The 26,740-nt window shown below is 47.9% G+C and overlaps 1 protein-coding gene across 5 annotated transcripts in view; it reads left to right on the top strand.

Moving 5' to 3' along the window:
* The window catches only part of ELFN1 (extracellular leucine rich repeat and fibronectin type III domain containing 1), a 109,564-nt gene that overhangs the window by 13,117 nt on the left and 69,707 nt on the right, over positions 1 to 26,740 (top strand). For 4 of the 5 annotated variants that reach the window (XM_074840905.1, XM_074840904.1, XM_074840907.1 and 1 more), the window contains one exon: positions 10,502 to 10,614. The exons of the other annotated variant lie outside the window; for it this stretch is intronic. The gene's annotated coding sequence lies outside the window, so the exon portion shown is untranslated. The remainder of the gene's footprint in view (positions 1 to 10,501; positions 10,615 to 26,740) is intronic. 5 annotated transcript variants of the gene reach the window in all.

Here is a 26,740-nt window from a genome sequence, read left to right as displayed (position 1 = left end):
TGTAAGGGGAATCACGCCTGGAGAGCTGGGAGCTGTATTCAGTGGGTAAACCCGGAGGTGAAGTGACATGCCCAGGGTTACCTGAGGTATTGGTGCTGGAGCCTGTGCTGGGACCAAGTCCTCTGACACCTGCTTCTGCTCTAACCATGAGCCTTATTTCCTTTCTTTGTCCTTAGTTTTGCAGCGCAAGGAAATTTTTGCTTAATTTTAAATGTTCTCCTAAGTCTTGGTGACGGCAGATTGACGTAAGTGTGTGCTGGATCAGGGCCTGTTCTCTTATGCATATGGATGCGTACACAGCTGTAAGCATTTTCCATCTTTAGGCTTCTGCAGTCCAAGGGAGAGCTCTTCCCTCCCTGCCCGCGAATGTGTCCTCTCTCCCCTTGCACCATGGGCAGCAGCGTTGAGTCTCCTGTCCTCCAGGGTGAGAACATGGGGGTGAATTTGGGTAAAATTGCTGGTTGCTTTGATCATTCGTTGTCCATCGAGTTTGCTAATGAAGCTGGTGCATGTGTTCAGCCTCCTGGGATGCTCAGAAGCTGGGCATGGCGGTGGGGTGAAAGCCTGAGTGTTGCGGTATGATCTCCTCTGGACCATGTGAGCTTAGAAATTCTTCCCAGCCTGATGCTCTTGGAGGTTTTGGGTTGTATCATTGGTAGAGAATTACATGTTGGTTGTGTCTTGTCTTCCAGAGCTTGTCCCAGGTCTTGCTTTTACTGGTGTCACTAGCAGCTGAAATGCAGCTGCTGCCTTGGGGGTGAGAGTGAAAGGTTCTTCCTCATCACTGTGCAGCATTTGAGTTTTCCTATAGGTCTCCATCCATTTACTAGCATGGATGGTGCTCATGAAGCTCTGAGATCGTGCTGGATGACAGCCTGATGAAACTGCAGGTGGAAGATTAAAAAAAAATAGTGGTGGGGAGCGCAAGTCAGCCCAAGTCAGTTTATAGCAATTCCATCTTATTTAAATCAAAAGGGATAGTAATGTATAAACGATTTAAATATTTTATCTGTGTAAGAGCCCTGAATGAGTTCATATTACACGCATATGTGTAATGCTTGAGCAGGGATGGCAGCAGGGGTGCCAGCCCTGCTTGGATCCACGCTTATATGCAGGGAAGTAGCTGGGCTCCCTCCAGCCCCAGGCTGGCTGGAGGGTTTTGATTAAAGTGTTTTATTTAAACAGGGGTTCATTTTACCCTTCAGTTGGTGAAAATTATTGGTGCCTTGACAGGTCGGGTCTGACTCTCTGGAGGCAAGGGCCTTATCCTGCTTCTCTGTGCTTTTTGCCTGCTGGGTGCCTGGTGACTTGAGGATGCTCAAAACAGCCCCAAATCAGAGCTGTGCCTGCCCAACCTTCTGGAGAGTTACGAGGTCACTGGTGTAACTGGGAGGAGAACTTGTCCTTCTAGCTTTAAAAATAGCTGTATTTTCTGTAATGGCATTTTCCTTGGGGCAGACCAGTCAAGGTGCTCCTGAGTGGGAAGGGGTGCCAAGATGCCCCAGTTAATCCCGTTTCTAAACCACATTTGTCTCTAAAAATGAACAAAACCAAACAAAACTCTGTGGGCTGCTTCTTTCTCCCAAAGTATTTAATTTTCCTGGCTTCCTGTAGCCAGGTTGAACATGTTTCCTCTGTGGAAAATGCTCTCTGATATCGCTAAATAGGATTCTGTAATCTCCAGCAGCTAAAGTGTTTAGTTAGGGTCCAAGGGTGTGGTGGTGGTGGTGTTTTTTTTTCAATCCCACCTCTGCCCATCCTTACCAATGTGCGGGGTTTCTAACGATGAGCGATTTGGGTCTTATCACTGGGAAGTGCCGTGAATACCAGACCTGCGCTTACATGAGGAGGGAAATGCATGAATTTTTCCACATCAGTAGGAGCTGGAGATTTTGCTAAAGGTGTCTCCAGCTGCAAGCAGTGAGATACGGCTCTGCCAGAGACCTCCGAAGAGGCAGAAACCTGCGTAGAAAATTTAAATGTGGATTTCATGCCTCGGAAAGCCATCTATAAGGAAAGCTGCAGGTGCTGGCCGTCTCTCGGCCACGCAACAGGTAACTCGGGCTCCCCAGTAGCAAGGTTGATGAAGCACAGATATTGGGGCTGTCTTTTAATCTGACTTCAGAGATGTTTGTTAGGGAGCTGTGGGCTGGATGCTGGCTGGGTTGTCTTGAGGCTGCAGCACAGCCAGGTACACATGGGGATGTGTCAGCCTCTGGGGTCGGTGTTGTCCCCGTGAGTGCCTCTGTGCTCTGGTTGCGTGGGGTCCTGCTGGGTCAGCTGCTTCTGTCTCAATTTTTATATTTAAAAGCTCCATTAAAGGTTGTCACGGCCTGTGATGCAGACGGAATTGAGGCAAATTGACCGCAGCCAGGGCAGGGGTGGTTGGGGCAAAGTTACCTTCCCAATTACAGCCTCTGGCGGTACATGCTGAAGGAAAAGGAAAAGCAATAAGTAAATTGAACCTCTGTTTGTTGTCCTTAAGGTCTGTCTCTTAGCTAATGAGGCAGACAGCTGAACCTCTTATTAAATAATACTACCTAGTTGTAGAGTTATAGGTAGTAACTTGGTTAAACCGGAGCTCTGTATTGACAAGGGGCTGAAAACAGCACCTCATTCTCCCAGTGATTCGATTTCGCTGTGGAGGCTATGCTGGGTGTCCTGGTAGTGAGGGCATGTCTGTACCTCAACGAGCTCTGGAGCAAACCAGCCCTGGGAGGGAGCATCACCTCTGGTTGTGGCCGTGCTACGACTCCTCAGTGCAGCAGTGCCCTGTTCTTGGGGTTCCTGTGGCCCTCTGTGCCCCCAACTTTGCCTGCTGCCGTGTGCGCCCCATGCGGCATCGCGTTGGCTACCTCACCGCTCTGCCCTCTGCCTTGCCCCTCTCCTCACACCCCATGGAGCTGTCATGTGGTTTGGTGCCTGGCGTGTAGCTAATATCTATTTGTAAGACAATACTTCAGCATTACTTAGTGAAAACACAGGCAGCATTGTACAGCTGGTACTGACATTGATTGAAGTGATATTTAATCCAAGGAAAATACATGATACATAGTCTAGGATTCCTTGCTTATCCATCATATAATGCAGTTCATGGGGATTAAATATCCCTCCTGTAAAGTTGTTTGAGACCAGTGTTATTATTTGTTTTGCAAATGATCCTGACAGGGATGCTGAGTGCTATTGATTACCAGTGGTTCTTTAAAAATTACTATTATACTGCAAATTATGAACCTTGGGGGTATCCAGTTATATGATAGGGGAAAGGCATTGGTGTGTAATGACACATATGCATCATAATAAATTTGCTCTTCCTTTATAATGGAGATTGAAAGGGACATGATTTATGACCAATAGCATTAGCTGCCTGCCATGGTACGTCCAAGGTAACATGATGGAATTACCTGGTTGTTCATTGTGGCAAGAAGCGTTAATGATTAGGAAAGCAATTTAGAAAAAAAATGAAGGAAAAAAAGCGCCCTTATTCTGAGCAGAATCTCCTCTATCCTCCCATTTAAAGTATGTAAACCACTGTTCTGATTCATAAATAGCTAAAATCCCTCCATCATTCTCCCATGCTCTGCTCCCGGAGCATCCACAGAGCACTGCATGGATGAAAACCAATGCTGCCAGTCCTAGAGGAACTCCTGGGTTTGCTAGGAAAGCCTTCACAGAGCTCCTGACCATGGCTGTGATGAAAGTGCAAATGAGAGCCCTGAATCAGCTGGGAATTTCAATGTGTCGGTGCCCTTGAAGCTGATGGAGGATACTCGTGTTGAATTGTGTGCTCTCATTCCTGATGATGAACACGTGATAACACAACTGCTTGTCTTCCAAGCTCTCCTGGTGTTTCCCAGCTCCATAGCTGAGGACTGAACACTTGAAGCATTTGAGAGGAGCCAAAGGGCTAACTTTGGGCTATGGTGGCTTGAGCAGTGTCACAGAAACCTTCCCCACCTTGGGGATAGTGCTGGGTGCTGTGACCTTGCCCTGGCCACATGCTCTGGGCAGTTGAGAGGCGCTTTTGATTGTCTTTCCATCATGGGATGGCATGGAGGGCTGGTAGGGAGGATTTGATGCCAGGTTTGCGATGGGTAATGCGTTCAGGAAGGTGTGTGGTGTGAAGGTTAAATCGGATGCTTTTACCGTGGCCGTTCTGTGCTCTTGGCATCCTGCTGCAAATACCAAATGACGGCAATGCAAATAAGCCTTTTCCTCATCACGCCGCTGATCTACAGTGGAGCCCACAGACAGCGAATGCCTGGGTCTATGCTTCTATATTATCATGCTCAGCAGTAGCTGAGCATGGAGAAATACATGTCCAGGAGCCAGTGCCAGCAGAAGCATGTGTAAATCAAAAGGAAGGGAAAAACAGTTTCCCTTCTTCCTCCGGCACCTTCTCAGCATCTTTTGTCATGAAGTCATGTATTGCATCGAGAGTCAGCAGGCTGCTAGTGTGGAGAAATACCCATACTCTCCCTGAAGTGCCCATGGGCAGGAGACCTCGTCCAGTTACTGATTTATTTTCACCCTGTGTTCATTTATTTTTCTGAGCTGCAGTAGGGACACTTGCACAGTAATTTCTTTAAAGAGACTCAGCACTTGATAAGATGGCACTTTGAGGGAAGGAGGAGGTGTGTGCTTGTTTAGGTGTTATTCTGCGAGCTGTATGACATCTAAAGATCCAGCTACAGCCTTCCATGGATCCCACTAGCTCACTTGGAAATGGAATGGAGTAAGGCCGAAATAGAAAAGGGAACTTGGAGCCCACACATGCTAGTGGTCAGTGGAGACTGGGTGCATCCCTGACCATGAACAGGACTGTGCTGTTACCCACCTTATCAAGAGGGATTATTCCCTCTGCATGAGGTAGAAATAATGCCCTGGGACGAGGCTGCCAGGCTGTGTCCTGCCAGTCTGGCTCCTCGGCAGAGGCTGGGGATGGCTGAACACCTTCCTCCCAGAGCAATGAGGAGCAAGGGCTCCTTGTGAGAATGTTATCAGTGGAAATGATGCCCCTTGACTTGCAATAAAGTAATTATTTATCATGCTGTTTTTTCAGCCCAAGTGCTCTTCAGGTCACTGTGTGCTCTACCCCATCTCGCAACCTATTTGTAACCGTGCTGTGATTCAGGAGTAATCGACAGCTACAGAGATGCTGTTTGACATTAGGGAAGGGCCACGTGCAGAGGGGACTTTGGATTCGCAATAAAAATTAAATCCCAGGGTTTTGTCAATGCTTCAGATATGAGATTCTCCACTTATAATGACAGAGAGCTTTTCAGAGGAATTGCAATTTCAAGATTGTGGAAGAGGATGAATCCAGGAGGGGAGATTACGAGGTGGGACTCAGAAATGTTGGCACAAGGGACCTCTGGGAGTCCGCAGTCGTTTCTCCTTTGAAGCAGGACTTTTGCCAGTGGTGTATCAGGCTGGTGTTAACTTTGTCTAGGCAGATCTTAAAATACCTCCCAATCTGGATGTAGATGGTGGGTTGGCTGCTCATGTCCCTGCCTGCCTGGGGCAGCAGAGGTATTTGGGGATACAGTCATGGGTTTCATCCTGTGACTCCATGGACCCAATGCAAGATCCTCTTGGCACTTCAGAAAGGCAGGGGAGGACCTGAGCTGGAGAAGTTTTAGGGGATGGAGGAAAAGGCTGTCTCTGGCTGTTTATTCATCTTCTTTATCATGCCCAGCTGAAGCTGGGTCAATGTACAGAACTGGACAGGAGATGCCCTTATCAGGAGAGTGCTTGACCTCTGCAGAGATGTGCACAGATGTGAATATGCTGGGGAATGAGGTTTTTCCCACCATTACCTTTGTAGGTGACCTAACCTGATGTCTCTGATCTAAACCCTCCCAGAAGAGAGAGCTCTCTTGCAAGAACTGTTTGAATAGCAAACACTTCACAGCAACCCAGGGGAGGCTGGAGTGGGAGGAAGAGAGCCCTTGTCTCTCTCAGCTGCACTGGGTTGGATGGACCTCAAAGTAGCAGGTATGAATGCTACTGGCACTGTCATTACCTTAATGCTTTGTGTCACAACTGTAGTGGGACACTGTCACATGTATGGATTCTGGGAGGTCTTTTGATCCAGCATTGCATCACATTTTATGACAAAAATCAACGTAAAACGGTTGTGTTTGGAGCTGTGTCCTTCAACCCAGTAACTGGCTGCATAAGTAACTCACCAAGTTATTTTGCACAGCAGCAAAGCAATGTATAATTCAGGAGGGATCTCCGAGTGACACGGGGGACATAGGGGCTGCACGGCTGTCACTGAATTGTGCAAGGGGTGAAGGTGGGGAGTCCTTTCTATCCCCTTGAATGCCCTAGGCAGAACTTGACTATACTTAGAGGGGTCAGCATCACTGGGATCATGGTGCATGAAGGTGAGACACAGATTGGGGCAGGACTTCCTTCTGTGTGGAGGGTCTATCTGGAAAATGTGGATACAGGAACATTTCTAGGGTACCTGGCATGGCCTTTCCCCACCCTGGACCATTGCCTGTCTTTACACAAGCACTTGCATGTGTCAAGCAACACCTTCCTGCCCTGATAGCATCTCCCTTGCTGGGGGAGAGTGAGATGGGCAAAGGGGGTGTCGGGAACAATGCGTCTGTGATTTAGAAAAGGTTGTAAGAGGTTTGATCTCAGTTTAGGAAAACTTCTCCCTCTCTTGTATGCTAGCGTTGACTTTCAATTTTTATCTTCCTTGTTGCCTTAATGAAAGTCCAAGTGCTACACAACTGCAGAGATCCTGACATTGGAAAGCAGCAGCCAGCATGCACCGTTTCACTGGAAAAAGGGATCCATCAAAATCGTTCCTTTATGTCATGCTCTAATTTTGCCACTGTTGGTTTATTTTTGTTTTTGGCTTCTTTTTTTCACTGTATTCTTAAAACTTCCCTTTCAGGGCTTAACAGCTTAACCATTTCAAAATCATGCCAAGCGGAAATATAGCATACGATTTTCTCACTAAACATTGTGCTGATCGCTCAAATGTATTCTGGATTTGTAGAAAAGCTGCAAAAAACTGGGCTGAAAGAGGGTGAGAATTGGCACTCGGATGAGGAGCCAGGTCTTTGCGTGCTTAGGAAAGATCTGGGTGAGCAACCAAAGTGCTCCTTGTCACCTTCTTGCTCTGCAGCATCTCATATTGGCATGGCTCACGGCAGTGTTGGTGGGCAGGCAGGTGGGTTGACGTGTGCTGAAGTGTAGATCTCAGTCCTGAGGTGGGCACAGTCTTTAAACATGGGTCTTGGTCCTTGTTGTTGGTCCCTGATATCTGAATTATGCTCCAGGCTCTGCCAGATTCCTCTCTGGGTTTCAACAGCTCCCTCAGTCTCTTGGGCCTTCCTCTCTTTTCCACAGGAAAGGGATTATAGTACCAAAAATAGCCTATTTTCCAAGGAGGGGCTCTTTGTGACTCTCCTCTGTAAAATACCTCTTTCTCCCTGTTCCTCCAAGTGAAATACAAAGGAGATGTGGTTTGCCACTGATGTGATGTGCCAGAGCTGGCAGGAAAACCTTACTGCTGGTGTGCAAAGGATGCTTTGTAGTTGCACATGTGCCCTTCTGACATGCTGATTTTTCTGCTGGGGTTCGTGGCTGCCCACTCTGCTTGTCCTGCTGAGTTGCTGGAGGATTCAAGGTGGGAATGGCCCTGCTTGTGGTCTCCTCTGGTGCTGATGGAGCACCTCTGATGGGAGCAGATGCTGCTTTTGGGAGTCGAGATGGGTGTTATCTGGTCACAGGGACAATCCTGTCCCATGAGAACTCATTTCTGAAGGATCTGTTGTGAGACTCTGATGAGCTGCATTTTCCCAGGGAGGGAGAGAGCAAGGAACACTTCTGGAAATGCAGACTTTCCCTTGGTGCTAAAATGGATTATCACCATTTAATGACTGCTGTGGCGCAGGTTATTGTGTGAACCTGGACTCTTGGGGTGATGATATGGGCGCAGACTGGGACACAAGAAGACAACTTGGTGTTGCAGAGCTGTGAGATTGGTTCAAGTCCTTCTTTCCAAAAACAAGGGTAATGAAAAGTTATTTCTCTGCCATTTTTTTTGGCTTTTTATGGTTGTTCACATTAGAAAACCTTTGAGGTTCCTCGCTAGTTGCAGAAAATGCCTGTGGCCCTGAGCTGTGGAGCTGGGGTCTGGATCGCCACAGCCTCTATTAAATATGCTCTGAGCTGGAATTTGCTCTTTCGTTATAGCTCTCAGGCTTGCAGGGTGAAGTGAGGGACAGCTGAAGATTATTAGTAGCTTTAAAATTAATAATGTTCTTTATTATTAATGAAGGATTAAACATTATAAATATAATACATGCTGTGTTGTATCTAGACCAAGAATGTTCAGGTTCCCTCAGTGCTACGGTTTGGGCAACTGGGAGCTCTGTGTTGACGTGAGCAAGGGGTTTCCCAAATCCAGCTTATTTGGCAGAGAATGTGGGGAAGGCCTCGATTTGATTTCCACAAGTCTCAGCTGCGTAAATCCTAATGCAGGGGACAGTCAGGATCCTGTGCCCTGCCAGTGCCATGTGCTTTTGAAGCAGCCCCAAGTCCCTGCTTGCATTGCAGACCAAGAGCCGAATGTGGTCCCGTGATTTATTTATAATACTCCTGGGGGAAGGGGAGGCCATGTGGAGGTCTTTGGGCTGCAGGTGGAGGTGAAGAGTGCAGCTTAGATAGAAACCACAGAGTGAGGGTGCAAATTGTGGATGTGCAGCAAGGAGGATGGGCGGGCATATCTGCTGCTTGAGAACCTTCTGGCTATTTGGGGTGCAGGAGAAGGGAGGAGAAGGATTCCTCAGTTTGTCTCCTCACCTCTCCCAGGTAAATCCCTCCTGGCTGATGTGGTTGGCATATGCAGAACAGCTTGGCTTGATGCTTCAGGGGATGGTCTCCAGCCGGTGCGATAGTCTGCTCAGAGCTGGGAGGTGGGGAGCATTAAGGAAGCTGGGGGGCAAAATGTCTTGCCGTGATCTTCAAGGAACAGTAATGAAGAGCGCTTTCTGATATTGCTTGTATTGTAGGAAATTTTCCCCCTCCCTTTTCAATTAATAACCACCAGGGAAGAGACCTTCCTAGCTTGTAGGGAAACAACCAAAGAAACCAGCTGCAGTCATGTTGTTGGAGAGTGTCCGGCTCCACTTGAGTTGTTTTTCCACTATTTGGGTAAATAAGTTAAGACAATAAGAAGGGCTGCTGAGATAGTTGGCAGTGAAATGAATCCCCTGGGAGATCAGGGCAATGTTGTTTATTGGTGGGGAGCTGCCTGTGCATGAGGGGTCAGTCTTGCAGTTATGTAGAGAGAAGGGAAACAAACGGTCTCTGTTTTAGCACCGGATTCACTGCAAGGAGATATGCCAAGGATCATTAGTGCCACAGCCATCATTCTCTTTTGCTTGGATTAGTTTTTTCCATTTTTCTTTTTTTTAAGGCAAAAATAATGGCTGGTTCCCGTTAGATCAGATACAGACAAAATAATAGCGGTATCACAAAGATTGAGGTCTGCAAGATTAAATTTGAAAGGGAGGAGAAATGATAGCTTTGGCCTTGCTTGCTGTTACACCAGCCGTATGGATAAATGACTCGGTATGCAGATAAGCAGGGCAAAAATAAAAGAGATACTCAGGAAGAGATGGCAAGAAAAATAGGAACTAATCAGCAAATTCAACCACTGTAATAATGCAGTAAACATGGAAAATTAGATTATATTAGCTTCTCTGCTTCTCATTGTATATATTAGCCACAAAGTCATCGATAGGCAGTTTGCTGTAAAGATGCAGTGCTGCAGATATCGGAGCTCCCCGCTCCCCGGGGAAGGCATTTGCGATGCTGAAGGGGAAAGTTGTCTTTTGAACTGCATAAGGAAGAAGTGGCTCAAGTCGAGCTGGGGAAATGCTTGCAGCTCTCCGTGTTAAAAATCTGCTCTCGGGAAAAGGACAATCGGTCTGTTTGTCCCCAGTGCCCAGGCAGCGGTAGCAGTACGTGCTGAGGCATGGCTTCATTGCAGTCCTGGGATGTTCCCCTGGTGTGGCAGAAATTGGTCTGCTGCAGATTGTTTTCAATATATATGTATATATATATATAATTTTTACTAGTGAAGTCTATTTCCATTTTGTTCAATATCTCACGAAGAATGACAAGTAGCCACTGCAGCCTTTTCCCTTGAGTTCAAGTAAAACCAGCATGTAACGTTATTTGCAAATTAGCTTCATCCCTCTGGCTCCCAGTTAAAGTAGGAACCGCTTGGTCTGGGGTCCCTCCCAAAATATCCATTTAAGCCATGTAATGATTCTGACTCTCTCGCGCATAGTAGATGAAAGAAGATCCGCGATTTATTTTTAAAGCTTTGAACCCCAAACATGGTCAATCATAGAAAAAAAAGATTAAAAAAAAGAGAAACTCAGGATAATACAAAGCTGGAAGAAAAGCAGCCCTATACTTCACAGTAAAATCTGGGGTTTTTTTTGCACTTTTTTATTAACAGCTCCAACTATGATCAGTGCATAAATCTACCTGCAACACAGGATGTTGGAAAATTACCGAGACACAGCCACGTCCTCCCCGCTGCTTGGTGAGAAAGGAAGGATGCGCCTTCAGGTATGGGCTGGTATATTGTTTTATCCTCTGTTACCCATTTGCATTGCACTAAAACTACTTATTGCGCTGACTAGATGGGGAAAATGAGGTGTTTACAAGAAGGAAACTTCAGAAGTGATTCTCTAAACTTGTCTCGAGCCACAGATAAGTTGTCTGCCTGGGACCTGCTCTGCACCCAAGCAGCTCTGGGTTCTGCAGCTCTATCTGCTCTGTCTGACTGGGCAGAGGTAGTTAATGGTGGCATTTTGTCGTGCATTTGCTGTTATTCTTAATCTGCCCCTGTGGAAGTTTATTGTCCAGCTCCTCTCGATGATAAAGGGTTAGAGCAGCGCTGGGTGCTCCTGCAGCCAGGAGTAAAGCAGCTCTGCTCTCCTCCCTGCAGCAGCATTGGGAAGCGGAGCACATGCTCTGCAATTACCCCCTTCCCGGGTCAAGTCGAACATAGCATATGAAATTGCTGCTTCCCCAGCGCTGTAGCAGCTTCTCAGGGATTGCACGAAGGGCTGAGCAGAATGAAGCTGCGATGGCGGCTGCTGCTGAGCAGCCTTTCTGGTGTAGGAGCAGAGCTAGACACTCCTCCTGGGCTTTCTTAATCCAGCCTCAATCCATGCACTTCAAACAGGAGCCTTGTGCCGAGCACTTGAGTCTCACAGCAGGCTGCTCTCCTGCCTGTAAGGGCCAGCAACAAGCAAAAAAGCCAATTTTACTTTGCTTTGAAGAGGGTGGGGATTGTTCCCCCTGAGCAGGGGAGGACAGAGGAGCAGTGATTCCTGGGATGGGGAAAGGGAGGGCTGGTGACTTTCAGAACATGGATTTTCTGACAGTTGTCTGACACTGGGTTCAACCCTGACAAGCCACTGTCCCTGAAATACTGGCCCAGCATGGCAACTGGATTATAGCCATCACATCCATATCCCTAGGGAGAAAAAAGGGATTTTCAGCCACTGAGGCCAGTTTAAAAAAAGCCAGCCTTCTCCTGCATGTAAGATTATGTGCTTTCTGAAATATGTGGTCCTGGAGCAAGCAAGGACCCAAGAACTACTTAATTTTTGGCAACTGGTGATCACTGCTGTGTTGTAGGTTGGGGTTTCTCATTTATCTGGGTTGGTTGGTTGCTTGTTTTGTCTCCTGAGCAAGTGGTTTGAGGCAACAGCATGAATTAGCCTATCTGTCATCTTTAGAGTTTATAAATGCATGTCCAATGGGACTCACCAATTCCAGTAAAGCCTTTTCTTTTCATGGTGTCCGTCACTCCAGTTTGCATTTCCTCCTTGCCGTGCCTGTGTTTGCTCCCTGCAGCGACCATTTGGGACTTGCAGTGGACAGATTGCTGTCGCTGGGGCTGGCTTTCACCCAGGGCCTCTTAGGAAATGGCCGTGTGTGAGCATTGGGGTCCCCAGCGTGTAACGTGGGCTGCCGAGGAAACCCATGGTAGGTCCTGGTGTCCTGACATTGTGTTGGAGCGTGGCCATGCCAGTGGGTAAATGGGATAGAGTGAGATGTGCTGGGGGTCTCGAAGGAGCTGCAGATTTCACTGCTTGAGTAGGTCTTTGTTTCATGGATGTATTGACCAGCACCAAGGTTTCCTCATCTGTGGGAAATGCTGGGTATCTTCAAGAAGCAGCTTAGATCAAGTTGTGACCACTGAGGGCTCTTGGAGTGGTGTTGAGTCATGTCTGAATCTGGATTAGTTATACAGGTACTCAGATACGTATTTTCCAAAGAAAAAGATGAGGAGTCAAAATGGGAGGATAGGCGTTAGAAGGGGGTTGGGTGACAGAGCTCCTCTCCTCGTGCAGGGTAACCATTTTGCTGAGCTTTCAGCTGGTTTTTGAGCTTTCTGCCACTTCTTCCTGGGCTGTGGTGCTTCATCAGCACGTTTCAGCACGGCAAGCTCTCCCCAGAGCTCCTCTGCAGCCAGGACTGGTTTACGTTTTTCTCTTTAGCCTCCCCTGCACTGAAATGCACCATGCACAAGTGTCAGAGCCTGACACCATGTGCCAAGAGATGCTGTGAAGGTGGGGTTTGATCTCTGCAACCTGCATTTCTTGGGAGAGCTCTGGCATCCTGCTAGGCCATGGGGGGAGATGCCTCTTCACCCCTTCCCATCCTGGATATGACCCCTTGTGCTGAGGCACATCCATGCATGCCTCCCTCACCCCAGGGAACCCCACATTAGCACAGGGAAACATTGAGTGATGCTGCACATTCAATAGCCTGCTCCTCTAGAGCAAGGCAAGGGCTGAGTGTAACGCCTTTTAATGTTCCTTCTCCTAATTATCCTCTTAATTACTCAATGAAATGCCCAATAAAACAAATCACTATAATTTCTGTTTTATTCTCTGCCTTTTGTGGTTTACTTAAGAGCGCAGGATCCATTAAGGAGGCACTTTCTCATGAGGGAATACTTTCCAATAGATCATACTTACAAAATGGTTTTATGTTCCTATCCTGTGTTTCATCCTCTTTTTCTGTGCCAGTTTGCTAATTACTGGAGACACTGGTGGTTGGGAAGCACTGCCTCCCTTGCTGCCCATCCCCGCCATGGTGAAGTCACAGCTCTGAGTTTGTGACATCCCCATGGCAACAGCTTGTGATGTCACTAGCGGGGATTACAACTTTGTGAAGCATCCAGGCGCAGGCAGTAGGGCTGGAACTCCTGGGCTCTCACATGGTTTTAAATAGAGAGGAATTAAAATGTAAGGAAGTCTTTAAGAATGCTTTAGGTCTTCCTTTTTTTCTTTTTTTTTTTCTTTCCCCCCTCCCTAAAGAGGGGAAGGGTGGTGACCACAGGGCTGCCACTAGCAGTCCCATTCGCTGGCCTGCAGCAAGCCCAGCTCCCTCGTGCAAATTTGGCATTTGCTTGGGGGGAGCTGAGCCCTGCAGTGGCCCTGGTGGAGGGTCCTGTGGCCAAGGGCTGGTGTGTTGGGCATCTCCTCAATGTCCCTGGGGACTACAGGTGTCCCCCCCACCCCACTCCCTCTGACTCTGCACTTCTTGGTGGTACAGAGAACCTACACCAAACCTGGGTGCCATAGCCCACTGCAGCAGCACCCCCTGCCCAAACTTTGCCCCGAGTCCAGACTGCTGTCTCCATTGGCTTTCTTCAGTGCTTTTTGTCTAATACTCATAGTATTAGCATAATAAGATGCTGTTCATGCACAGAGTGAGGGAGGAAGATTCATGTGCATACCTCTCCAGCAACAGGAAAATCATGTAATAACAATACTTTATTTTGCAACTGGGGAGGAAATCCAGCTCACATGGCCGGTACCACAAACTGTGCAAGGCGTTTAAACTGATAGCACCAAAACTTACATGGGGAAGCCGCCTGACTGATATTTATGTACCTTATTTAGCCAGCAGAAGCAAATCAAGCAGGCGGAAGAATCAATCTCTTTATTTTAGTTTTTCTAAGGTAGGAATAAAAATGATATTTCAAAGGCCGGTGTGTCTCAGCTGAGCGGTGATGGGGAAAAGCAGGCGCCGCAGAACATATTGTCCTGTCTCCTGGTTTCTCAGATCATAACTTCTAAGCTGGATTCAATAGAAATAAATGTTCAGTAGTTCCAGTGGTGGCCTTTGGAAAAGGAGCTAATGGAACAAGACAAAAAAATCGTTACAACATTTTGACAAGTGCTTAAATATTTAATGCTATGCATGGCACAGCCCAATTGCGGGGAGTTGGTAGCGTACCTGCAGGAAGCTGTGCCCTTTGTTAGCGAGAGATGGAGGAGTCCTGCGGACGGGGGGAAATTAAGCAAATGCTATTTGAGCTGTGCGTTGGTAAACAAGCCGAGGGCAGCTATGGCTTCAGCAACCCTGTGCCATGCAGCAGGTAAAGGGCTTGGTGGCATTTCCTGCACTGGGGACCCATGGAGGAAGAGAAGGGTGGACAGTTTGTGGAGAGAGCCGCTGGAGGAAAACATGTAACGTTACCCTGAGCCGAGACAGGGGAGATGAAGAGGCTACAGTGATTAAATAGGATCTGCTGAAATCCTTCCAAAGCAGGCTTAAGAATTAAGAGCCATCAATGTCACACTGAGGGTCATGCACTGCAGGACACCTCTGGCCAGTGCCCAGCCTCCCCCTGTGCCTCTGTTTAGCCCCATCTGGGTGTGAGGAAACACATCCTTCATTTCAGAGCCCACCTGGCTATTCCACCCTGCTGCACAATAGCAGATCTCAACAAGGAGAGCCTCTAAAAAGAAACTTGTCCGCAGGGGAAGGATTTTATTGTGCGTGCTGAGATTTGCTTTGAATTTGGGTGTCATTAGGAAGTTAACAACGGGGGAAGGTGGCGGGGAAAGAAGGCAGCAAATGTACTGGCTGGGTTCACATTGCCTTCGTGCAGAGGGCTGACAGCTGGTCCCCTGTCAGCAGCAGTGATGGAGACTAACCTGAAGAAGTGTCAGCCAGCAGTCCCTGTGTGTTGGCAAGGACATGGTTTGCTTGCTCAGATTCTTCTTCCCACCCCTGTGGGACTTGCAGTGAAGCCATGGTGCTGTGCTTCCTGGCTGGGGGTGCTGGCCATGCTCTGGATCAGGGTCTCATTCAGAGGAGTCATGGCCTTGAGCGATGCTCCTGCAATGCCCTGCTCTCAGATAATACACACGCACCCCCACCCCTGCTCCCTGCAACACCAGTATGGAATATTGGTGGCACCAGCCAGAGCCAGGACCAAACCCATCATGAAACCAGCAGGTGTTCCCTGCCTGGGAGTAAGCTTCCAGTGTGGCTTGGCCTCCTTGGTCACACTGACCTGTGCTGAAGTGGAACTCTGATTCCTCTGCTACCACGGAGCAGAAAGCCCTTGGTGCCACATACGTGTGCATCCCCATTAGTACTGCGAAGCAGGGCTGCCTCTTCCAGGCATACATGGCAGTGAGCAGAGCCCCAGAGGGACGGTCCTGAGTGACAAACCTCTGTCTGATCTGGGACTCCCACTAGAGAAGATTTGTGGTTTTTTTTTTTTCCCCCCCCCTCTGCCTTTCTTCTTATTTTCCACAGCTGGGAATGGCTGGTCACAGCAGGGAGATTTTCACACATCATTAGAGCCAAGTGTCCAACTCCATACAGCCATCAACCCCAATCAGAGCGATTTAAAAGGCAGTGCTTCCTTTAATCATCCCGGGATGCTCAGATTTGTTAGTGTGAACCAAATGCTCCCAGTGCTCCCATAGGTGGGAGAAGCAGGGGGATGGAGTGATGGGAAATGATGCTGAGATGAGACCCATGGTATTGAAAAGCAACGGCTCCTCACCTGTGCATCAAACCTGGAGGATGAGGTCCTTTGCTAACTGTCTCTTCTCATTTTCCTCCATGGATGATTGGAGGTGGCCACGGGTCTGTGTCTGCATGAGCAGGGCCTGCAGAAGGGCTGATCTCTGCAGCTGAAACCTCGAGCAAGAGGTGATGTATAAAAATGTTCATAAGCATAAGGAGAAAGCCTCGGCACCAGCATTTCTGGCTCACGACATGGAAGCATCCGTCTGCACAAGGGCCTGAACACTGGAGGTGTCCAAGAGAATTGTGGGTGCCGCATCCACCTGCGGCTCCACAGATCCCCCCCAGAACGAATGACTTGCCTGAAATCTTGGAGCTGTCTTTTATCTCTCACTGTCCCAACCAGCGACCCTGACCCCAGACTGCTGTAAAAGTGTGTTCTGGGCTTCGTGAAGCGATGCAGCTCCGTGTCTGTGCAAGCACCAGGAGACATACAGGCACGACGTCCCTCCTTCCTAAATGGCATCCGCAGCCCTGCATGCCTGCAAAGCCATGCAGACACAGCGCTGTGACACGCATGCCTCTATTTTTCCTAACTGTGTGCGACCATGCGACCTTCTCTTGGCCTTCTCCCAGGCCTGTCAGAGCCCCACATGCTACGTACATCACACGTGGATACGGGAAGGACCAACACATGAGAAGCGTCACAGAATTACCAACACACCTGACTGCATGAAGACAAAAGTCCTTCCCAAATGCTCTGGCATGCGCAGAGACGCTTCCACAGTGCCTGTGTCTCAGAGCTTTCAATGCTTATGATTTGTCCAAGGGCAACTTTGCAAAATGTCAATGTTTTTATCAAAATTCCCTGTGACAAGCTTCAAGTTTTAATTAAAGGAACTTGTTTGTTTTTTAAAAATGGATGCTAGATATTTTTTTCTAAGAAAGAAAATGTTTTTTCAGGGAAAAAAATGCCTGTCCCTGTGTTTTTGCTTCTCTGCCATGTCTTTTTGGCTGACTTGCTTTCTAAGACAACCCTGTGAGTCACTCCAGGAGGAAGCTCAGCAGCCTGGTGGCCCTGTCTCACAGGTTCTTCTGAGAGAGCGGCACTACCAAGACTGGCTGAGGCAGTGTGCACGCACCATGCGGTCAGGATCCATGTGTGCAAAGACACCTACAACCCTGCACAGACAACCAACCAGCGCTGCAGATAAAGTCAGTGACTTGCAGAGACAGTTGTGCCTGAAAATCCCTGAGACCAGCAGCAATACAGGCAAAGGCTGTAGGGAGAAATTTTGCCATTAACCTCTGAAAACCAGGAAATTTGTGCTTGTGAAGCAATCAGGTTGGTGTTCTGCCCTTACTGCCGCTAATTAAGGATTGATAGGACTGCAGTCAATGGTGTAAGAGACAGTCATGACATCCTTCTGGACTTTGATTTGATCTCTGCGTTTTGTGCTCTTCCCTTTTGTTCTTGCTCATTGGTTTTAAAAGCAAGTCTTCGATGGGACATGGCAAAATCTCACTTAAGCAGCGTTTTTCTGGCAACAAACATTTGCTTTTGGAGCTGCCCTCATCTGTTGGGTAAACATGAAATTATCGTCTTTGACTGGAACTGATCCTCTGGAGCCATACTATTCCACTGGGGAGAGGTATTTTCAACGATTTTCAATGTGGATTATTTTTGTGACTGACTGTAATAGTTTCTTTGGCGGTATTAGGGCTTATTATGTCAGGATTTATTTCGGCATGAAGTGATTCGACATGCTGTAGTCCTGTAACTTTCCTTTGCATGCTGAAATCCAAAAGCCCATCTCCTACTTCCTCCACGGGCACAATGGAAACAACCTTTCTGCAGCTGGACCCATCTCCTGAGGTCACCTTTCCCCAGTTGCTTCATAACTGCTGAAGGAGCAAATTTAAGGAAACAAATTTCCTGCAAAAGACATATAAAAATTCATGTAGGTGAAAAATCTATAGAAAAGCCTCCTAGAAAGAGGAGAGGACTGCAAAGGAGAAACTGTACTTTCAAAGGAGCAGTGCAGGCACTGGGAACTCCCTGGCATAAGCAGAGGGGTTAGCAGTGGAAAATGCAAGTGACGATTAAATGTGGATTATACTGCAGCAATGCTGAAACATTATCAGTGCTGAGATGTTTAACAAAGGGCTTTATTTCCTTAGGAGAAGAACTGCTGGACCCAAAGTAGTCCTAGACATCGCTCTTCAGGTGTTACTCGTGATGAGCATATATTGGCTAAGGCAGTATGTTGTGGCATCTGGTACCTCTGGGACACCTTGGCGATGCAAGCTGGTGAACTTGCTTCTCAAAGATGTAATATGGGATTTTGGCAACCACTCCTCATGCTCTACCAGATATCAGAAGAAAAGGTTCCCTTAAAAACCTTCAGTGCTGTTCAGTGCCAAGTAGAAATGAATTGGTAACACTGGCATTAAACTGGTTGCTGTTCTCCTGGCTCCATTAACATCATTAAAATCATCTAGGACCTTTGGTTTATGGTGCTCCTGTCTTGCTGGGATTGAGGAAGGATTCGGTTCATGATTTTTGGTCTATTCTCAGTCAAAATTAAGGCTTTTGTGTAGGAGCTCCTCTGGGCTATGCAGTCAGCCAGTCTTGAGGCTTTCTTGGTTTTGTGATCTCAGCTGAACACCTCCACGGGGCAAGCACCAGCTCAGATCAAACTTTGACACGTAAAGGTGGATGATAGGGATGGATTGACTAACTCACATTGATAGAGATGGTGGAGCCATGGAAATTAGGACTTTACTTGCCCCCAAATCCCGCCATACTCAACAAAGGGTGATGGGCAACTCTGACCTCCTCGAACTGAAGTCTGTATCACGCTCTACTTTGGCAAAAGGAGGCATTTGCAGCCTGCTGAGCAGGCTCGTCCAGTTTTCTTCACAAGCTGAGACTCTGCGGGGGTGCATGTGGGAAGGGGATGAGGCCTCTGCTCCATAAAACAGTGAGCAAGGCAGCCCTCGCACCCTGTGTGCAGCAACAGGGCACCCATAGGTCCTCTGGCAAGAGCCCCGGGGCTGGGAGGAGCAGAAGGCTGTCTGTCCATCTGTCCATCCTCTCCCACCACACGAGCCCGAGTTAGCCTCAGCTACTTTTGGCAACCGGATTCCCTGCTCCAGCAAGTGCTGGGCTTCTCGGGAGGCGGCAGGGAGAGGAACACTCTGTTCGGCAGCTGCACATTCCATTAATTTAATGAGGATTTTTTTTTTTTTTTACAAGGCAGATGGTAAAATAGCTATTTTCTGTTGTCTGATAAATACCATCAGCAAGGCAGAAAATGTACAATCTCGCCAAGTCTTTTCTGATTCCTCGCCCTCCTGTACTGATGCATTTCCCCGTTCTCTACTGGAAGCCCATGGAGCTGGGTGGTGGGATGGGAGGGAGAGATGGGACACCAAAGGCAAGTCTGAAATTGCTGGCGGGACCCGTGTAATAAAACAGCAGCTTCCCCCGATTGGGCAGAGCCTCTGTGTCCTGCTGGGAGAACTGCGCTCTGGCAGCCTTCGCCGATCCAATTCTCACTTCATCTGATTGCAGTAATAACAACTCGCACAAATTTCCTGCCTCAACCTGAAATCTTCCAGCTCTGCAATGCAAATAATATAATGTGTGATGAGGAGCCCAATGACGGGGACAATAATAATAATAGTGATGATGCCTTTATTCAATGAATGAGTGAATCAAGCAAGCAAAAATAAATGGTATTCAGAGCCTGAAAATCAATAGAAAGAGAAATCAGGAGGAAATGCAGGGGGACTTGCATCTTTGGGGGAATGCTGTCCTTAGAAATGGCGTGAAGGAGAGATGAGCAAAGCCCTTTTGGGCTGGGCACTCCTCATCAGCCCGTGTCGCTCCTGGGCTCCCTCTTCTCCTGTGATTATATTGCATTTGCTGAGCTCACTGCTGCTCTGTGCCTGGTCCCAGCCTCTCTGTGATCTCTTTGGCCCCCTTGATTTACGGCTCTCGTGGGCTCTCTGAATGTGTCTAAGCAGTTGGCAGGCTACAGACCTGACCTGGGGTTGGTAATAACTTGTCTTTTGTCCCATGCCCAGGAGGTTGGCCATAAAAGACCTCCAGACATCAATTTTCCTCTCCACCAGGGTGGAATTGCGAAATGATGAGTTGGTCTTTGCCCTCATTTATCTCTTCTTTCTCTTTCTCCTCCTCTTTTTCTCTTTCTCTTTTCCCCTTACCCTACTGCTCATTGCTCTCTTCTTCACCCCCCCTTCTACTATCTCCTCCATCATTTATCAGCCTCCCTCCCCTCTGCACATCACTGCTTCTCCTCTCTCCCCCTCCTGCCCTCTTCTGCCTCATTTTTTTCCATGTGTTTCTTTTCCATCTCAAAACTTCCATGCTTTTTCTTGCTGTGCATTGCAGTTTCATATCTATACCCATAATAGCTTGCTAATACAGTGATTCTACAAGAGACCCTTTAAAAACCTAAAGCCTTGGCAGGCAGTAAAACTCACCTTTTAACTTGACTTCCTCTTTATCGGGGATTCATTTCAGGCAGGATTTCCATGTGCACAGCTCTGCCACTCTCTGTTAGTAAAAAAAGGATTAATTCCTTCAACAGGTGAATAGGTTTCACAGCTCTGATGAGCAGGATATATTCCCCACTTCCCGCAGGTACATGGGGGATTTAATCATCTAACATGGTGCTTCTCTTTGTCGAGCATGTGTTTAAAGGTTTGTGTTACATACCGGTAACTGTGCAGAGACCTCCTGGGGAATGCCTTCTTTCACCAGCAAGGTATTCCCATGAAACCTTTGCATTATCCAAGGGATTTTTCCTCTTTCTGGAGAGATGCCGTGTAGCAAGTTTGGAGCTGACATCCTGCTCTCTCAGGTGATACTGGTGTGGGTTGAGGTTGCTAAATGCTCTACCCCAGCATCACCAGTGCCAGTCCCTGCCCTGAGGATCTCAGATGCTTGGACCTAACTGCTGAAGCCTCCCATGCCTCCTGTCTGTCCCTCCACGCAGTGCTTGCTCAGGTGAGGGTCTGGCACTGCTCCTGCCTGGCAATGCCCCTTCTCTGAGTGCATCTTCCATAAGCCTAAAGAAAAAGGACAAGCTTCTCCTGCCCTTTACTCTGTAGCCTCTTTTGATGGTGTCTGCAGCTTTGTATTGTATTTAAATCTATGCAAATCTGTTAGCAGATAAAATATTCAAAAGACAACACTGGGAAATTGAATCTGACTTGCACTGTGCTGGAAAGAGGCACTTGGTAAATTGAATCAGACTTTTGCTCCTTTTGCCCCGACACCTCCAGCAGGATCTGCCATAGGGCAGTAGGGAAATAGTAGTGTCCTAAAGTCCTCTCCCTCTCCACTGCCATATGGGCTTGGGGATGGGAGGGATGAAGAAACCAGGATATTCTCCTGTATTGCAAATACTGCAGAAGGACTGACCTCTCTTGGGCTCCCCAGTGTCACCCAGTCTCCCTGCTGGTCCCTAGCCCTGGATGGAATGGGCAGTGTTGGATGTGGCATGTGGTTTCTCTGCAGTAGCAGCTGAGGTAGTGGTATCTTGGGGGGAACATCATGTGTGATGGCAATAGGCAGTGAGCAGCCCTCAGTGCTGGCAGCAGGCAGCGAGTAACTGACTGCCAGTTCCTGATTTGGGGTTGCCAGCTAATCCCAGGATGGAGAGCACATGTTTCCTCATCTCTAGTAGGTTACTGAGAAATGGGGCAGGAGATGGCACTGGGTGGGGAGACGTGACTTGCAAATCTTCCTGCCAGGCTGTTTTCTGGACAGCACAAATCTGGAATAATTCCCCTGGCCAGGCCACCAGCTTTAGAAACAGGAGATGAGGTAGGAGATAATACGGCAAGTCCAGTGCCAGGTATTTAAGAATTTCTAAGTACATTGCAAACAAGGAGCTACAGGGCAGCATTGCTCTTTCCATTTCACTCACAGGAAGGTCCTTGAAAAGTGGTGTACTTTCCAGGGACCATAATCTCTGTTTTATATTTACAAAACTTTGGGACAATGGCTCCCTGCACTCCATAGCAAAATAACAGAAATTATTCATCTTTTCTAAAAGAAAAGAGCCTGATCTAACAGAGATTCGACTCTGGACTAGGTAAACCTCAAAAAATGGCATTTTTCAATAGCAATAGCTGGCCAGCTCCACACGAGACGGGATCTTCAGCAAACAAGATGGCCAGAGTGTGGGGAGAGAGTCTGCAGATAGAAAGGAAATATATCAAAAGATCGTGCTGAGATGTATTACCTTGCTAACCGGGTTGTGAGCTGTCCTTCATGCGTTGCTGAGTACAGTAGTGGTTGCCATCTGGTCCACCTTCATCATCTTACTGATCCTTACCAAAACAGTTGAGAAGGGTCATGGAGCCCTGTTGGAGGGACTGGAAACTGGCCCAAGGAAGTCTGTGGCTTACTTTATAATTTAATGTGGTGCTGATATTCCCTTCACCAGCAGTGTCAGACCAATGTTTCAAGACTTCCAAAGACTCTGCATTCTGATGGCCAGTAGGATCCAGGTTTGAAGGGCAGCATCAAATAACTACAGCTGTGTGGACAGAGCTTGCAAAGATGATAGAGCCAAACTCTTCTCAATAGCAGCAGGCAGCCTAACGAGGGGCAATGGGCACAAAACCAGCTTGTGAGGTTCAGGTTGGGCATTTGGAAAGAGATGTGCACTAAGAGTGTGGCACAGCACCAGAAGAGGTGGCCAGAGAGGCCGTGAGATCTCCATCCTTGGAGGTCTCCAGGACTCAGCCACACTAATCTATTGCTGGTCCAATGTTGCAGATAGTTTTGGAGATAACTCGGAGGGGAGCTCACTCCTGCATCCAAAGAACAGGGGAGTTTCACCTGCCCTTCTCCTCAATGACATGCCTGGAAGAGACTTGCCACCCCACGCTGTTGTGTACTTGTGTGTTGAGAGAAGAGCCAGGCTTGAAATGTCACCTCATTAGAGCTGATAAGTCAGGTTTGTTACAGAAAAGGAGGTCTATCAGTCTTCTTGCTCCTGAGGGGACTAGCTCTTCAGCAGGAATAACAGGGATTTTAATGGAGTTAACTGAAATTTCCACCAGGGAGCTAAGATGTTGGCATTTAGCTGAAGAAGAGAAAACATCTAGTTTTCTTTTGGGAGAAAATCCCTCAAACCCCAAGAAAATGGCATTTTCTCAAAGTGGAAGGAGGGAGCTCCTGACACGTTGGATTCCTGCCTGAATGGAGGCTGCGTGCCTGGGATGGTATGTGTGGTCTGTTGGGGTTACAGCAGGTGGATTAGCACTTTCCTTTTGTGGAGGGTGATCTGGATAATTTGGGAAGGAGATATTTGTGTGTGTGTGGTGGAGGGTTGACTTTGTGAATAGTCCGGAGAGTCCCACTAGCGGCTCTATCAGAAACAAGATTGCGTTTAACTCCCTGCTGGGAGGGGGACACGCATATTTTGGTTAGTTGGCTGCAGCCCATTTTGTAAGCATGGAGACACCAGGCGTCACTAGCACGGCAAACCCCAATTAGTTCTGGAAGCAGCACATGCAGGATTGAACTTGCTCCCCAAGGCAGCAGCAGGGAAACCAGACTTGAAAGCAGTTGTTTCCCGGCGCTTGCACAGAGTGTGCAGCCCTGTGCCCAGTGCCGGCGCTTGCAGAGCCCCGTGGCTTCCCCGAGAGGAGCAGCAGCTCCAGCTGGCCCCAGGAGGGTGTTTCTTTGCTAATAGCTGGTTCAAGAGACCGGAGTTGGCAGTGCTGGCTTGTGATAACTGCACTGCAGTGCTGCAGATGCCAGCAAGCTCTGTAGATTAAATCCCAGCTAGATCCCAAACCAGATGTTAAAACCATCTCCAGCAAGCTCCATCCACCTTCAGATGCAGACCCAAAGTCCCCACTTGTAACCACATCCCCACCTTTACCAGCTTGCCCCTAGATGGGTCAATAGTAGCTTGGTAGCACATCCCTGGTGGCCAAAAAGCCATTTTTAAGCAGGTTTTGCTGCTGTTACTGAGTTGTGCACTATCTTTGCTTCCTGCCCTGTTGTCCAAGGTTACTCTGGGTCTGCCCATGAGAGCTGTGGTCACTGCCAGGACTGGTATGTTGATGTACCCTTAGCTATAAGTCTTTCCCTTCTCTTGCCTGGGTGTGAAACCCTTCCTCCAAATCAGCTTCTATCCCCTTGGCTGGAATGGGAAACCGGTGGAGCAGCAGGAATGCTTAGTTATAGAAGAAATCCTTTATTGGGAGGCAGATTCAGGTGCAGGTGAGGTTTCAGCAAATAACACTGAACTTCTGTGTTGTGCAGCATCACCCAACAGGGGTTGTTTTGTTGCAGATGTTCCTTCCCTGCAGCAGCGATACCCACCTGAGCCCCAGCCCTGGTCCTGGCCCAGCAGCTGCTCTGCCCTCTGGCTCCCCACTCCAGGAGCTTTGCTTCGTTAACTTTCTGATAAGTTGAGAGTTCAGCGCTGAGTCTTAAGAACTCAGCAATAATGCCAAGCCTTCGTACAAGGGTAAAAATAGCCCTAATAATTTAGTCAATTAGTTAATTAGCCTCTTTTATTTGAAAACACAGAGTGGCATGGAAAGACTTCTGCTGGTTTTGTTATGCTTTTCCCATTCACTTTGTTTGCTTTTCCCTTGCCATTTTCTCTGCTCCCTGACATAGACACAGGGACCCAAGGCACTTTAAAGTGGTGTACGCAGGGAAGTGAACACAAACCAGGACAGGATGCTGCATAGAGCCAGGGCAGTGCTGCAGGGAAGTAGGACTGGTTCTGGTACCCGGGCTTAATGTGTCATCATGTCATATTGGGAAGCAGGTAGCTTCTTTCCATGCAGTCCCTTCCCCATCCCACCTCTGACCCTTCATCACAGGTAAAAGCTGTGGCACATTCAGGATGACTCACAGCTATTTGACAAATATCTAAGGGGCCATACTCTGCACCTCACTGTTCATAGCATTGCTCCTTTGTTCCTAGCTAGAGCAGTCTGTGTTAGTCCTTATCTAGTGCTTAGACTAGAACTGACTGACAGGTGAAAGAAGGCAAGATAAAACAGGCATTTACTGGGGGGAATGGGGGTGCTAGAATAGCACAAGGCTCAAGGTAAGGGGACTAGGTTGGTCCTTAATATGTTGGCATCCCACTGTCGGCCTGCACCTGCCAGCCCCATGCGAATGCATCCCTTGGTCCCCACTGTTCCTACCCAGCCCCTATGCATCACATGGAGTGTCCAGGCAGACAGTCTTTGCCCCTTGCATGGCTGCACAAGCTCACGTGGTTTGGGAGAGCTGGTGGTCAGATCCCCTCCGTCCTCCTCTGACTCACATGAGTCCCATTCATTAATGACCTGGGGAGCTGAATGAATTCTGTCTTCCTGAATTATTTCTGAAGATATTAGATCTTCTCAAATTGTTCATCTTCCCCAGAAATGACAGCTCGCAGGCACCTGGGAATAAATGGTGCCTTGGAACAATTTCATTGTTTCTATTCCAGGCAACAGGAATTCCTCAGATCTCGACATCAGTCCCCAAACCCTGGCGTGTTAGCATAACCTCCAGACAGCTATGAGTTTCTTGACCCAGAAAAAGGATGGGATTTATTATGAACCCTGGGAGACCAGTGTCCTTGCAGCTCGTGTACCCTAATGGTGTGCAGCATACTGTGTGCTCCTCTGGCTGGAATTTTCTTGTTGAAACAGCTCTCTGTCAGCAAATGCCACTTCCACAAAATGGGCTTTTGTGTGTGAAATCAAATCAATGTTGATTAATTTTCTTTTTGGAAAAAAGGAAAAAAAACCCCAAACCCTGTTAAAAATGTCAAGATGCCTTCTCTTTTCATTCTAGCAAGAAGGGCTTCAATTCTTTATCTCTTAATGACCTTTTGTTTAAAGCCTTTGTGTTTTCTAAGAAGTATTCAAAAGGGATGAAGCAAAATGAAGTGTTAAATATCTTTTGAAGCAAAATTTGTCCATTTCCCTGAACCTTTTTTTTTTTTTTTTTTTTAATTTAAAGGGAGGCAGGAATTGCACTTCTTTTCTCTCTGATTTTTTGTCTTTTTGTCCTAAACCAAGAATACTTTCCAAGGCTCCCAGCTCTGCCCTGGCTGACATGTGTCAGCCTCTCCCACTATGCTGTGCACTGCAGGGACAGCTCTGACTCCTGCCTTGACCCTGCTCACATCGTCAAATCTCGAGGTGATGGTGCTGGAGCTGAGTGTAAGGGTCAACCCTTTTAGCCCTGCTCGAGGCTGACACCTCTCTCTGCAGCACCAGAGCCTCTGCGGTGACCTGCAGGCACATCCCCTCTCGAATTCTGGAGCTTCTACACGTTTTTGTCAGCTCAGGGTCCCTTGCTGCACCAAACCTGGATGACAGCATCCCAGAGCTCTGACTCGAGCCAATGTGCAGGCACAGACATTGTCGTGCCATCAAACCATGGCTGCATCCCGCTCCCCTTTGGTCAGCAAAATGCTCAGCCATCCTGAGGAGCTCTTAGCTCTGATTCCCTCTCCCTGGCAGCCCATCTCCTCCCTAACCGCTGCTACCTTCATGGGGATGTTCTCTCACGCTGAGTGCAGCATTCCCCAGCAAGTCTACCTAATCAAAAAGCTTAAAAAAAATTGTCTTAATTGCTCATTACTTTTTTTAATGAGTGTTTCTCATTTGACTGGCTAAATTGGACCAGCATCTAGCATGAAGGATCCTTTTTTCTGCAAGCCAGGGGTGACGTATTGGCATGTCGGCAGAACACCGAGCTTTCTCACCTAGCCCTGGAGTCCTGCCTTCGTTAAGAGATCACACGATGGAGGATGTATTCATGGAGAGAAGGCATTTGCACTTGTGCAGTGAGTGTAAATCATCATGGACCATAGTGTAGCCCCGG

This window comes from Strix aluco, chromosome 15 (genome assembly GCF_031877795.1).
Source record: "Strix aluco isolate bStrAlu1 chromosome 15, bStrAlu1.hap1, whole genome shotgun sequence".
NCBI lineage: Eukaryota > Metazoa > Chordata > Aves > Strigiformes > Strigidae > Strix > Strix aluco.
This window is presented reverse-complemented; position numbering and strand designations above follow the sequence as displayed.